This window comes from Labrus mixtus, chromosome 24 (genome assembly GCF_963584025.1).
Source record: "Labrus mixtus chromosome 24, fLabMix1.1, whole genome shotgun sequence".
NCBI lineage: Eukaryota > Metazoa > Chordata > Actinopteri > Labriformes > Labridae > Labrus > Labrus mixtus.
In genome coordinates, this window is record NC_083635.1 from 10,622,017 (window position 1) to 10,635,327 (window position 13,311).

At 42.6% G+C, this 13,311-nt stretch overlaps 1 protein-coding gene across 1 annotated transcript in view; it reads right to left on the bottom strand.

Moving 5' to 3' along the window:
* LOC132959352 (prolactin receptor-like) overlaps window positions 1-13,311 on the bottom strand; it is a 28,498-nt gene that overhangs the window by 11,683 nt on the left and 3,504 nt on the right. The gene's annotated exons all lie outside the window — the stretch shown is intronic.

Sequence of the window (13,311 nt, forward strand, 5' to 3'; positions counted from 1 at the left end):
TCAACACAAGCACACAAAAACAACAATAAACAAACAACGTGGGGAGTGAGACCCCACAAATCATCGCCTTTAACTTTATCTGAAAAGCCACCAGCTGGAGCACGTGACCCAGAGACAAGTGGACTTTTTAATTTAAAAGGACAGCAGAAATGATTCCTCCACTTTCCTTTCATTTTGGTTTCCTGCAGGGACTTCATCAGTCGGTTCCCAGAGGCAGTTTAAAAAAGCCTGAAATGTCTCCTCCCTGGTGTAAGACTATAAATAAGACCTCCAATAATGTAAAAGTGGTCCATTAGTATGGAGGTCTAAGGGCCCGATCACACAGAGACGCGTCCTTGGTGCGACCGCTCCAAAAACAGCTGGGAGTGTCTGTGGAGCGAGGCTGTATGTGAATGCACGCGACCAGATAAATAAATGTGAAAAAAGGATTTGAGGAAACATAAAGCTCTCGCCATCGCTTTTCTTTATTAGTTAAAAAAGATGTCAAACTAAGTACTGGAGCCTTGCACTGTTGTTGACAACGTTGATATCTGAAGTCCCGCCCCTTCTTGAATTGGATTGGTCGGTGAGTGAGAAGTGACATTGAGAAGCGTGGAGTAGATCAATCTGATGAATGTCATTTAATACGGCTGGATTTCACTTATGACTTCCTGTTGTGATTGTATTGTAGTGTCTTTTACACTCGGCGGTGCAGAGGTCATTTGAGGTTGTGCAGAAAGCTCATTACTCTAATCACATTAGTGCGTGGACGAGTGGGCCGTGACGGCGAACTGTCATGGAAACAGTGTTAGAGCAGCGTGCAGGGGGTTTTACCGCTGTTTTTTAAGCTATGTTAAACTTTCTGTTGAAGAGATGATCTGCTGCTGGTGTAGAATGAAAACAAAATATAGAGTGGTGGGGTTTGCAGCTCAATCACAGTGAAAAACAACACGCCATCTTTCAGGCTTTTCTGTCACGTCATCATCCTTTAAAAGAAACATTTGTAGTCTTAGACTGATGATGAATGAAGCCCCCTGAAGCACTGTGTTGATGTAGAATAAAACATCATGACCTGTTTGTCCCAAATCTCCCTCCCTAATCGACCCACCATGGCCCAGTTTAATCAGACAGAACAGCAACACGCTGACCTTTTGCATCCAGAACTTTTCTAGGAAAACCGGGCACTGCAGTGAACAGGGTGTAAATCTACATCCTGCGTCAGGGCAGGGGGCGGGGCTTATCTGTGGTGCATTCAGGGACAGCTCCCGTCGCACAGTAAGAGCTATAAATAAAAGTTTTACACAAGAGGGACATCCAATGAGCTGATCCAGAACATGGATTTAGATACTCTAAATCGCCCCTGACTCGCTCTTTATTTCTCCTTCCAGCCTTCCCTCTACTCTCCTTGTTTCCTTACATCTTTCATTCTTCCTTATTTCATCCTTGTGACTCTCCCTTCTTACATTTCCTCTCCTCATTTATTTTTTATTCTCCTTCACTCATGTCTTTCCCCGTCTTCTCATTCCTTTTTTGTCCCCTGCCATGTTTTTAGATTTGTCCTTTTTATTCCAGGACATTTCCTCTGCACTTTTCCTTTGTCCTTTTCTATCCCTCCTTCCTTCCTTCTTTCATCTCCTCCTTGACCCTTTTCTTCTCCTCTTTCCTTCTTGCATTCCTTACCCTGCTTTGCTTTCGCGTCTTTCCTTCTATGCATCCTCTCTTTCTTTTCTTTGTTCTTTAAATTCTTCCTCTACCTCCCTTTCTTCATTTTCGAAGAACATGAGAAAACAATGAAACATGGTCGTTGTGTCTGCGGCCTCCATGAGATCTGTGAGCAGTAATGAAGTCACATGGGAGCTTAGGGGGGTTTAGACTTTGCTCTTATGAGGGAACGACATGCAAACAGTGGTTGTGGTGGCGGCCGATCCTGGAGCGCTAAAACAACAATTACACACAATAATCCCTGCCTTGATCTTGCAGGAGGGGGGATTAAAAATGAGGCCTTGCTGGGTGTTATCTGAGATCCTTGACTCACCCTGACCCAGTGGGCTGCATGACAATGGCACAAGATGATGGCCATTAAAAGTTACTCGTACTACCAAATGACACACACCCAAACCTCGGCTGCAGGTTACTAATCCTCCGATGACTCCTCTCTCCTTATTCATCGTAAACCTTAAAGCACATCCATCCTCCAAAAGACAAGCACGTTTTCTAGAGTTCATATCAGACAAGGGAAGCAGCTCAACGTGCTTTACAGACACAGGAGATTAAATCCAAAAAAGGGAATAAAAGCCGATGCAAAAGCTGAAAAATAAAACCAAAAACTAGACGAATAACAAACGCGCGCCAAAAAGCACAAAGAGAATTTGCCAGGAACGATAAAATATGCACAAGATGTGAGAGAAAGGGATGCATACAATATAAAAAGACTAAAACAAAGGAAGGGAGACCGTGAGTTTTTGTTAAAAAAAAAACATCTCTAATGTCCGTGTGTAGAGACCTCAGGATACTTGGTGCAGCAAATATTTGCATATTAATTTAGGATTTTAACGACAACTAAATCTGCACAAGATCCAGTTTGTTAAAAGTCAGTCGTCGAGTGTGTTTACATGCGCTTGTAGTTTCCTGTTTTTTTATCCTGCTGATGTTTTCAGCTTGTAAACATCCTGGAGTCTGCAGAAAGTAACCGGGACAATCAGGCTTCTAAACACCTGATCCAGGTTTCTAAATATTCCTACAGAAAATGATGAGAAATCAAGACGCATTTGCAAACAGGAAACATGACACGTGTGCTGTTTCAGTCATGTAAACATGGAGAAGAATAACCGAGCTTCCCGTGGCGCAGAAAAAAACATCGTGTAGGAAAAGAAACAAATCGAGGATGATCGTGTGAACCTCAACAAACTGGATGCACATGCCTCGTTTCACTTCCACAGTTAGCCATAAATAGCTGCAGAAATGACCTTAATAAGCAGTTATGAACACAAATCCCCTAAAACTCCTTAAACCTGTCGATGATAAGCTGCAGAAAAGTTCCCAAAAGTCCTGAAACACGAGAGCAGTCGTCATTGTGCTCCTCAGCGGCTGTTAATCGCACCGTTTTATTATTCATTCATCACTCGTATCAATAAAGCATCAGCGTCTCGTGCATCTGAAGCCATCAAGCGTCAGGAGGGGAAATCAATCATTCATTCAGAGAGGCTCCTTTAAACACAGAACACCGTGAATTATGCACAACTCAAACAAATTATTATTTTTAGATTTAGTGTCATAATACGGGATTCAGGCGACGACGGCGAGATCCAAAATAATCAAACTGCGTCTTAAATCAGTTTGTGAAGGTCCAGACGACACCTGATAAACATCTGAGTTATTCAAAATGCCTTCACTGGATCGGACAGCTGAAGAGAGACGGCAAATGTTGAGATGAGAGAGAGAGAGAGAGGGGCGGTGACATGCGGCAAAGGGCCGAGGCCGGATTCCAACGCACGACGAGGATTACGGCCGCTGCACATGTGACATGCAACACGACCGCTAGGCTACCGGCGGCCCCATGGAGGAGTATTAGGGCCAAAAATAAGACGGCAGGTTTTCAGAGAATAAAGTCAAAACGTCCAGTTTAAGACTTTAAATATCACAACGCTGACGGTAATTCAGAGACCAAAAAATGATTTTAAACTGAGAGACTGTCATTGGGCGAGAGGCGGGGTCACACCCTGTACTGGTCACCTGTCAATCACAAAGCTGACATATAGAGACAGACACTCACGTTCACACCTACGGACAATTTCGAGTCAGCAGTTAACCTAACGAGCATGTCTTTGGACTGTGGGAGGAAGCCGGAGAGAACCCACACATGCACGGGGAGAACATGCAAACTCGCCCCATGTACAGAGGCTATAGACCTCCAAGCGGGCTGAGATGAAAACTGAGATGAATAACAAGCAGACCAGAAAGCAAGAAGAGGATTCACCAGAGAGAATAAAATATGCAAAAGATATGAGAAAAAAGGATTCATTAATTAATAAAATATGAAGAAGACAGTGAAGGTTAAACCTCCTGTAGCCTCTGATGGAGACTTCCAGATATCTGGTGCACACATTAAACAAGTTTTAAAAAGCCCCTCAAAATCTGCAGAGAGACAAGGAAACTAACCAAAACTTTAAAGGTCACATACGGTATTCTCCTCTTTGCTCCCCAGAGACTCTGGGTTGTGGAACTCACTGAGCGGCCTCCCGAGGTGTCGTGGGACTAATCAGGACAAATCGGTGATGTCACTACCTGGAGCTGGCATGAACACAGCCTGGGTCTGCTGAAGGTGGCCATGCTGTTTTGGTTACAGTGCAGACTAATGGCCTTGTGGTAGGTTATGAAACCTGTAAATAGGGCATAATGGGCATAATCAGGATGAAGGTTTCTTCACTGAGCACTTATCCTTCCATTTGGGCTCAAGTACCTCGGGTTTATTTCAAATAAATATTCAGACTCTCGTCAAAATATTAGAAAATCTTTCATAACCTGATGTTTTTGTTTCATCTGATTTATGTTTTTTTTTATGTCCTGCACAACAACTGAAAGTCAGTTTTTATTTGTGACTTATCAACGTCAGTCCCCCCCCCCCAAAAAAAAAGAGAGAAACAAATAAATAAATCATTGACTTTCTGATGATTGTCCCTCCTGCTCCTCCGTAGGGATCATGGGTTTCTTTTCGATGAAAAATAAGTCCTCGTGTCAGCCAAGAGCTCATTAAAGAGCAGTCACATGTTTCCATTAGGAAACCATGGGAGATTATTTTTCTGTGAATGAACAGTTATTCAATCAACTCCTCTCGGATGAAATGTGGAGCTGCGGAGAAAGTCCCGCCTACAGCATGTGACTCCTCGGATGCAGAGAATGCAGCTCTTTATTTTCTGCCTGAGAGACTCCAGAGGGCTCAAATAATCTGAGGAATGTCCACTGCTGTTTTGTTTTTCATAACAGGAAAAAAAAATCTACTTCACTGTCGTCGCGCTTTGATGTCATTTTTTTTTTACATGTCAACCACCAACCTGCCAAGAGACCACAGACGGGAATGAAACGGCTACAATCTGACATGTTTACATGTTCATGCTCATTCAGGTGCACTGTCCCGATTTTAAATAAAAATAAAAATCTACTTCTGAAGCAGCTGATTTGTGTTTACATCTTAAAACAACCACACTTCCTCGACGTTGTATCAAATGTTCAATCTGAGAAATTTAAACGATTTTTTTTTACACAAAAATTCAGTTTGGAAACAACGGGTGCTGCGTCCTCTGGGCTAAAGAGTAGAGGGGCCGTCTGCCCACAGCTCAAAAGCATCTGTGATGGTATGGCGGTGCATTAGTGCACATGACATGGGTAACCTGCATGTTCATGAAGGACACTTTAATGCTGAATCATATATAAGAGGTTAGAAGCAACAACATGCTGCAAAATAGAAAACTTATTTTTCAAGGACCCTGTGCAAAGAGAGGCCTTCTGAATCTTTAGTGAATGTTTAATCCACGATGCACACAGTCCAACACCTGACGGCTCGTAGAGACGCACAGGTGACTGAGTGCATTCTTTAAAAGCTCATTTATTCCAGGTAAAGTTATCGGAGCAACTTTTTTACTCAAGAACAAAGTCCTTGAGCCACACAGATAAAACCGATCTCGTCAGAGAAGGAGAAATGTGTTGAAATGAAATGTAAAAGTTGTGCTCTTGAATGAATAACTGTTTGGTTTTATAGAGCAAGGACAAGCAGGAGAACCTTGGTTGTGTACTCTCATGCACACTCCAGAGAACATACAGTACTTCAATGCTTCAGTGTGACGACTTAAATGTGCGGCGAGCAGTTGTATTCCAGGACACAACCTTTTACAATATCAGGAAAAAGTTTGAATTCACTCTGTAACTGTCAACTTTTGAAAGGAGTCTGCAGCAAAGTGCTAGCAGCCTGAGCTAAATGCTAACATCTTTGTTGAAATTGGACTTTTCCTTGTTTTAAATGACCAACCTGTACACTGTGCTGTGAGAGACGAACACATTACTTTGGCATCTTTATGAGATACAATGTAACTTCAGACGGAAACTCGATGTAAAATCAAAAACACATCTCCTGAAGTGCTTCAAGAAACTCATTTTCTGAGACTGACTAATAGAGTTTAAGAAATGATTTGATCAGAATTAGCAGTAGCTAAATCCAGCGCAGCACAACAAAGAGGGGCCTGTTAAAACAGCCCCCCCCCCCCCCCCTTTATGTTGTCATGTAATCACCTTATATGACATCTCACAACAAAACACCAGTCACAGAGTTCATTTGATCGTGGCCCGGCCCTGCACAACTGCAGGACTTTGAGGTTTTTAAGTTCACAGACAATAATTGGATCAAGTTGTTACACATGAAGTTTCATTAAATCAAAATTCTTGAAATTAAGACAAAAATACCGCTCGTCATAATAATGTGCATGTGCAGAATCCTAAAACAGAATGATTTTATTTGATCTGTCGAGGTCGACATCATTTAACTCTTTAAAAACTCTTTTCTTCAGACATCTTTAAGGTTGTATTGTACACTGCAGTAGTCTAACACTGACCCACATACACTCTATTCACATCCACCAGGTTATGTAGTCTTTGAATATCTTGCATGTTTTTAAATGTTTGAAAGTGTTTCTAAGTTGTTATTATACTTCTCAGGCGGTTTCCCTTTAAATCTTATTATGATGTTGTGATTAATGTCATCAGTATAGAAACCTGCACCTTTCTCTCCGTCATAAGCAGCAGCTCTAAGCGTAGAGAATGTTTTTTGAAAACTGCCTTGAAACTTGAAGCTTTTTTGTGAAACGCGTCGAGAGTTTAAGACTTAAAATCACGCAGTTCATTAGATGAACACCACTAAACAGCCAACACCTGTGCTCAGCGCTCGGACGGTGTTGCTGTGATGCACTAAAGGTGTCACTTTGTCCTTCAGTGTTTGAAAGAGTCGCACAAACAACATTTCTAATCAGGCTGAATATGGAAAACATGAACGTCCTGCCAGAGCACATCAAGGAGAGAAATGCCATCACACACAGCGGTCGCTCACACGTTCGTTTAAAAGGTCCATCTGATACATCCCCCCCCCCCCCCCCGCCTGATTCTCTCTATCTGATCCTCACGGCCAATCCCAACGCGCGCTTCACCTGTTGCCGTGACGACCGGCTCCCTACCAGGACGCCTGTCTGCGGCTGATCAATTCCCATCTTGAATCCGAACGGTGAGGCCCCCGCTGGACGGGTTTGGGGTGATGGACAGGCTGACAGGTTGATCTATAAGACTGCGTAAAGCCATGCTGCAGCGCACACACACACACACACACACACACACACACACACACACACACACACACACACACACACACACACACACACACACACACACACACACACACACACACACACACACACACACACACACACACACACACACACACACACACACACACACACACACACACACACACACACACACACACACACACACACACACACACACACACACACACACACACACACACACACCAACAAGTCCACACACTCTGACCAAATCTACCTGTGACATCAGAGTCGTTATTAATTAATTACTTATTGACTGACAGGAGAAATCACAGCTGGCTGTTCATCCCCTTCACCATTTCCACTTAATAAGATGTTAAAGTCATTATCAGAGATTTAACCCGTGCATACTGATCAATATGTCCTTCACTGTGTGCGCAGAGGTTTGCACCTTCCACTCTTCCTTTCAGTTTGCAGAGAGAAAGACGAGAGGCAACGTGAGGTCAAGGTAGTGGTACACACAGGTGTTGTAACTACAACAATGAACGAGTTATGGATCTCCTTAGCGAGCAGCTGGAGCCGCAGCAGTGAATGTGACAAACTAATATTTCTGGAGCTGTGAGAAACACTGTCAAACTTCAATTAAAAGCTTTTATTTTCTCCAGCCTATCAAATGATCCTGCCTTTATTTAGAGGTAAGCCTTTCAGCGTTAAGGGAAGCCCGTTATGTAAAAGAAAATCTAAAGTCTAAGTCTAAAAGAAAATATGATTCAAGTGAAATGACTCATTTTTTGCTGCTTTCAGTTTAGCTTTCCATTGCTCGGAGTAAACGTTTTATGGATTAATAAACAGAACCAATGCACACACACAGATTTAAAAAATAAAATAAAAAACAGCAAGTATGCATAATTCTTTCTTCTTTCCTAGTTTGCCCAATGTTCAGCTGCCCCTCTTCAAAGCTAATAGAATCACACCAGCAGTGACACATCCGTAACCACAGAAAACAGAATCTCAGGAGAGCTGTGACGCAGGCCTCTTAAGTGGCTTCACTTGTTTGCACTTAAAGATATCGAGCGCTGAGGGAAAGAGAGCGGCCGCTGTTAGGATCACTCCTGGGCTGAACCTCCGGAAAGGTGTGAGAGCTCAAAAACATACCCGACAAACGCAGAAGCAGAGAGAGTAATATGACGCACGGAACCCGGAGTATATTCACTTTCAAACTTCTATCAACCGCTTTTTTTGTTTCTTGATCCTGGTTTCCAGAAGTGTCACATGACTGCGTGATTATCGCAGGAGTCAGAGATAGACCAGGACTTTATTCTAAGAGTGAGACAACTTTACAGATTTGTAAAGAAGACTAGAAACAGCTGATTCAAAGCTCTCTGCAAAGCCACCAGGCTGCAAAAAATAGACTTTTTAAGACACTTTGATTTCCCTTTGAGCAGCATTTGTGCACATCGTTTTTTTATTCTATCAGCCACCGAGCAGTCTCTGCCGGACCAATTAAAGTGCACAGATTTTTTTATTGCATGCTCTAAGCCTTTGTGAAAATCCTTCTCTTCGGAGTTACATCACAGTGTTGTTCTGCGAGAGCAGGCACGAGAAATTGGTTTAGTAAAAGAATATCTTGCATAAGGGTCATGATGCAACGGCCCTGGAGAACGTCTCAATAAGTGCTCTTTTTAATTTACGCCTCAATGTTGCTGATCAGTGTCGTTGCAGTTAATTAAAATGATTGTGGTGATTTAAAGGAGTGATTCATGAATTGGTTTTTCCTCTGAAGGAGTCGTGAGATGCTTTAGGGAGCTGGACTCGGTTTCTCTTCATGTCTTCTGAGTTTTGATCTGATCGCTGGACTAAACTGAGTCCAAACTGAGCAGCTATTGTTCAACTTGAGCGAACAAGACAGTCACTGATTTACAAAAGAAAATTCACGTCATGACTCAAGTTGCTCTGTAAATATTTAAAGAAAAAACTGGCCACATATAGAACTTTCACTTTGTGGAGCAAATATTCATTTTTTTCTGACAGTTTGAACCCAACAGTCTGAAATGAAAGGTTCATGTTAGTTTATTCAAAAACAACAAACATCTTTTCACTTTTTTTTCTTGGAAACACGTCTCTTATCTTCTAATTAATTTGACTGTGTGCGTATGAAAGCAAAACAGGAAGATGAATTGAGGGACGGATAAAAAGAGCGGGTTGTACTGGACGAGCAGACTATTTAAAATATGAGATAAGGCGTGTTTAAATAGACGGGCTGTTGTTGCTCCATCACGCTGCCATCCCCACAGGCAAGTCTCTGACCTTTAATGACATTAACTGAGTCCTGATGTAGAAAAATGAGAAAGAGGCTTCATAGAAATGCAATGACTTATAAAAGAGGTAATATGTCGTGATGACAGTGAGTACCCGATCAGGCTGACGACACAAAACATTCATTTTAAGAGGCTCCAAAAAGGGATCGTTTCCACATGTCATTAGCACTTATCAAATCATACCTGAAGATTTGTTTTTTCAGTCATTAAGGCACTAAAAATTTAAAGCGTGATAGGGTTTAAAAAGCACCAGACTGCAGCGACAATAACAGATATTTCACCTCTCAGAACAGAGGAGCTGCCTAGATTAGCCTCGGATTGGTGATCTTAGGTGCTTCTTTTCACTTTTCCAAAAGCAAATTAGCTGCCAATTGTTTTGAAAGGGTTTGAGCAAAATGGTTTCTCTTTTGATCAAACAACCTGAGGAAATCACCTTGAATTTCTGATATTTATGGTGATGATCATTCCCCAGATAAAACATAAAAAAAAAAAAAAAAAAAAGCAGAAGCAGAAAAATAACTTCAGAAAAATAACTTCTGATGAAATGATTTATAAGTCGCATATAAACTGGCAAAGCTCTTCCCTCTGTTCATTTCAGTCCAGTGAACATTTGATGTTTTTATCATCGTCTACTCCTTCTTTTCAGAAAGAGGAAGTATTGACCAACGTCCAATTAAATCAATCAAACAACTCGGGCATGAACAACAATGCTGGGGCGGTAATTTGCATGTTTTTCATCAGCAGGTTGAATCTTTTTTTCATGCCTGTAAAAGGTGTTTCTTGTCTGCTACATCTGGGCTTGACTCTTGGAAAAGCTCTGGTGTTTTTCTGCCAGAGGTAAATTACTGAGGCTTAATTACAAGAGGAACTGTAAGAACTTGTCCACTTTGCTTCCAGGTATTTCAGTCTTCTTCCCTGAAATACGAAACAGAGCAACAATATGTTGGTGTCAGACACACTGTTGGACTTTGTGGCCGGGACACTAACCGTCATGTGCAGATGGAGCAGCGATAAGTCTTATCAGAAGGATGTTTGTTGTTCTGTAGCTCTGTTCCTGTGCCGGTCAGAGCATCCACCCATCGCACAGCTCACACAGAGCGCCGCGGGGCGACTTACACAGGAAACACAGATCTGAACAGACAGCAGCATTCGATCCACACAGAGTCACATGCACCGCTGCCTGCAAACCCAATCACACACACACACACATATATACACACACTGACGCCAGCCGAGGTTTATGTTAAGCATAAACACTGCAGCATTATATAATCATGCATGTCCAGGAACAAGCTGTCACTAATTAACAGGCGGATAGCCATCATATCAGGAACACTGTGACTCGTTTAACAGTGAGAGAACACTGAGTGATTTTAATCAGATCACAGCTGAGTGTTATTAACCGTCACACACACTTCTCATGCTCTTTATGGTCTTTTTATTCTTAACTTTTAAAGCTTTTCAATGCATCGACATTCTGTGCAGAGACTGAGTTTCCTGCGTAACATGCACAGGAAATGAGGCCTCCACCAACTGGACCTGGACCCATCCTCTTAAACCCAGAGTCAGGTCTTACAGGCGCCAAGGACAATGTGCACATTGCATACATTGAAGTTGAGAGGAAGAGAAGGAGGAGGAGGAGGAGGAGGAGGAGGAGGAGGAGGAAGAAGAGGAGGAAGATGAGGAGAAGTAGGAGGAGGAAGAAGAGGAGGAGGAGGAAGAAGAGGAGGAAGAGGAAGAAGAGGAGGAGGAGGAGGAAGAAGAGGAGGAGGAAGGAGAGGAGGAGAAGGAGAAAGAAGAGGAGGAAGATGAGGAGAAGTAGGAGGAGGAAGAAGAGGAGGAGGAGGAAGAAGAGGAGGAGGAAGGAGATGAGGAGAAGTAAGAGGAGGAGGAAGAAGAGGAGGAAGAAGAGGAGGAGGAGGAAGATGAGTAAGAGTAAGAGGACGAGGAGGAAGAAGAGGAGGAGGAGGAGGAGGAAGAGGAGGAAGAAGAGGAGGACGCACTATGATGAAGCGTTTGTTCCATCACTGTATCGACGGCTGGATGAATCCATCTACTGCAGAAATCGTGAACTTTTGAGCCTTTTAGTCCATAAAACATAAAAATTGTGTTTTAAATAGTGCGCCTAAATGTTCAGGGCAAAGGCGGGTTTCAAACTGTGCAGCTAACTAACAGTTTCAAGAGAAAAAGCTGGCGTGGTCTCAGTCTTATGTTTGCCCTTTAATGTGGACTTAATCGAATTATCTCTGCCTGTACAAAGACAACATTCCCCTGTACTGAGAAAGTGGACTGGCGGCTCAGATAATGAACACATGACGTTAAAGGTCATATGATGCATGATTACCCGTACAGTAGTGAATGTATACGTTCAGATGGATTCTCCGCTCCAGCGTGTCGCAGACAGGAAAGTGTATCCAATGCCAATTAAGTGAAACAGGGAAAGTCCCGCAGATTCCTTAAAACCTGTGTAAATCTGTTTTTATGGATTTTAAGGATTCAGAGAACGACGTCACCAAGTTTCAAACACAGCCCAGGTTTTATTACACAGCCAATCTCAGGCTTAGATAAGATAGACACAGGTCTGTATCAGGGTCAAGAACCAGTAACAGTAGACCTGTTAACACCTCTGCAACATCTCCTCCTTTAGGTCGTTCTAACGTTTTAACAAGTCAGAGTGAAAAGCCGTCCTGCAGCAGCATTAAGCTCTTTAAATTACTGGTCTTTGTCATCCTGCTGTTTTGTTTTTACATTAAAAAGCTCACAAGGAGCATAATTATTTGCACGGCGGAAAAAGGAAACAAAACTGTGGACTGAACTTGAACCAAAAGTTCTTTCTAATGTGCAAAAACAGTTTAACGGTACGAAAACGAGGTATGAGCAAACCAAGAACACATTACTGTGATGAAAGAAAAACACACGTCTCGTCTGTGTTTGTGACAATATAATTACTAAAAAGCAAAATGCATTCTCTACAAACGTGCAAAAACCCACAACAAGAACAAGAACCCACATGTTGCATCATCACTCCTTTCCTACATCCTCAATGTGTGGATTGTTTCCTAAACACTTCACATGTCATGTTAGGAGTTGTTGCAAAAGTCCAGAGAACAGTCTGAAGACAAAAAAAGCAGCAAAAAGAAAAACGGCTTAGTAGCGTTCAAAGTCCACATTCAGGAATCTGAACGTCTGGGTTTCAACACAACGAAAGGGACTCCTACAAGATGAATCTTTTATTTCTATCTCAGACATGTTGCACTGCTGTGTGAGGTTTGTTTGTTCTCTGCATCATCAACGCATCTCAGACTCTAACAACAGGCCGCCTGCTCTGCTCGGCGTTTGAGAAAGTTTCATTCACTGAAGCGCTGTGAATTAATATCACACTGCCGAGCTTAGAGTCGAATAGAACAGATCTGAAAGCATGAGTGATGTTTAAAAACAGAGCTCTGACCTGAAGTTTAAGGCCAACGGAAAACAAAAGTCGAGGGCAGACGTCAGAGGGAGACCGTTTTCAGCTGAAGTGACTGAGCTGCACAACCTTTCAAAATCATCATCGGGGGTGTAATCAGTGGGAATACTGTTTCTCTGAGCGTTCACTTCAGCTTTCAGGCTGTAAAAAGGAGAGGACATTGCCTCTCAGGTCAGCGATGACGGGACCTCTGACCTCCAGTTATCTCGGAAGTTTGGCAAGCCTA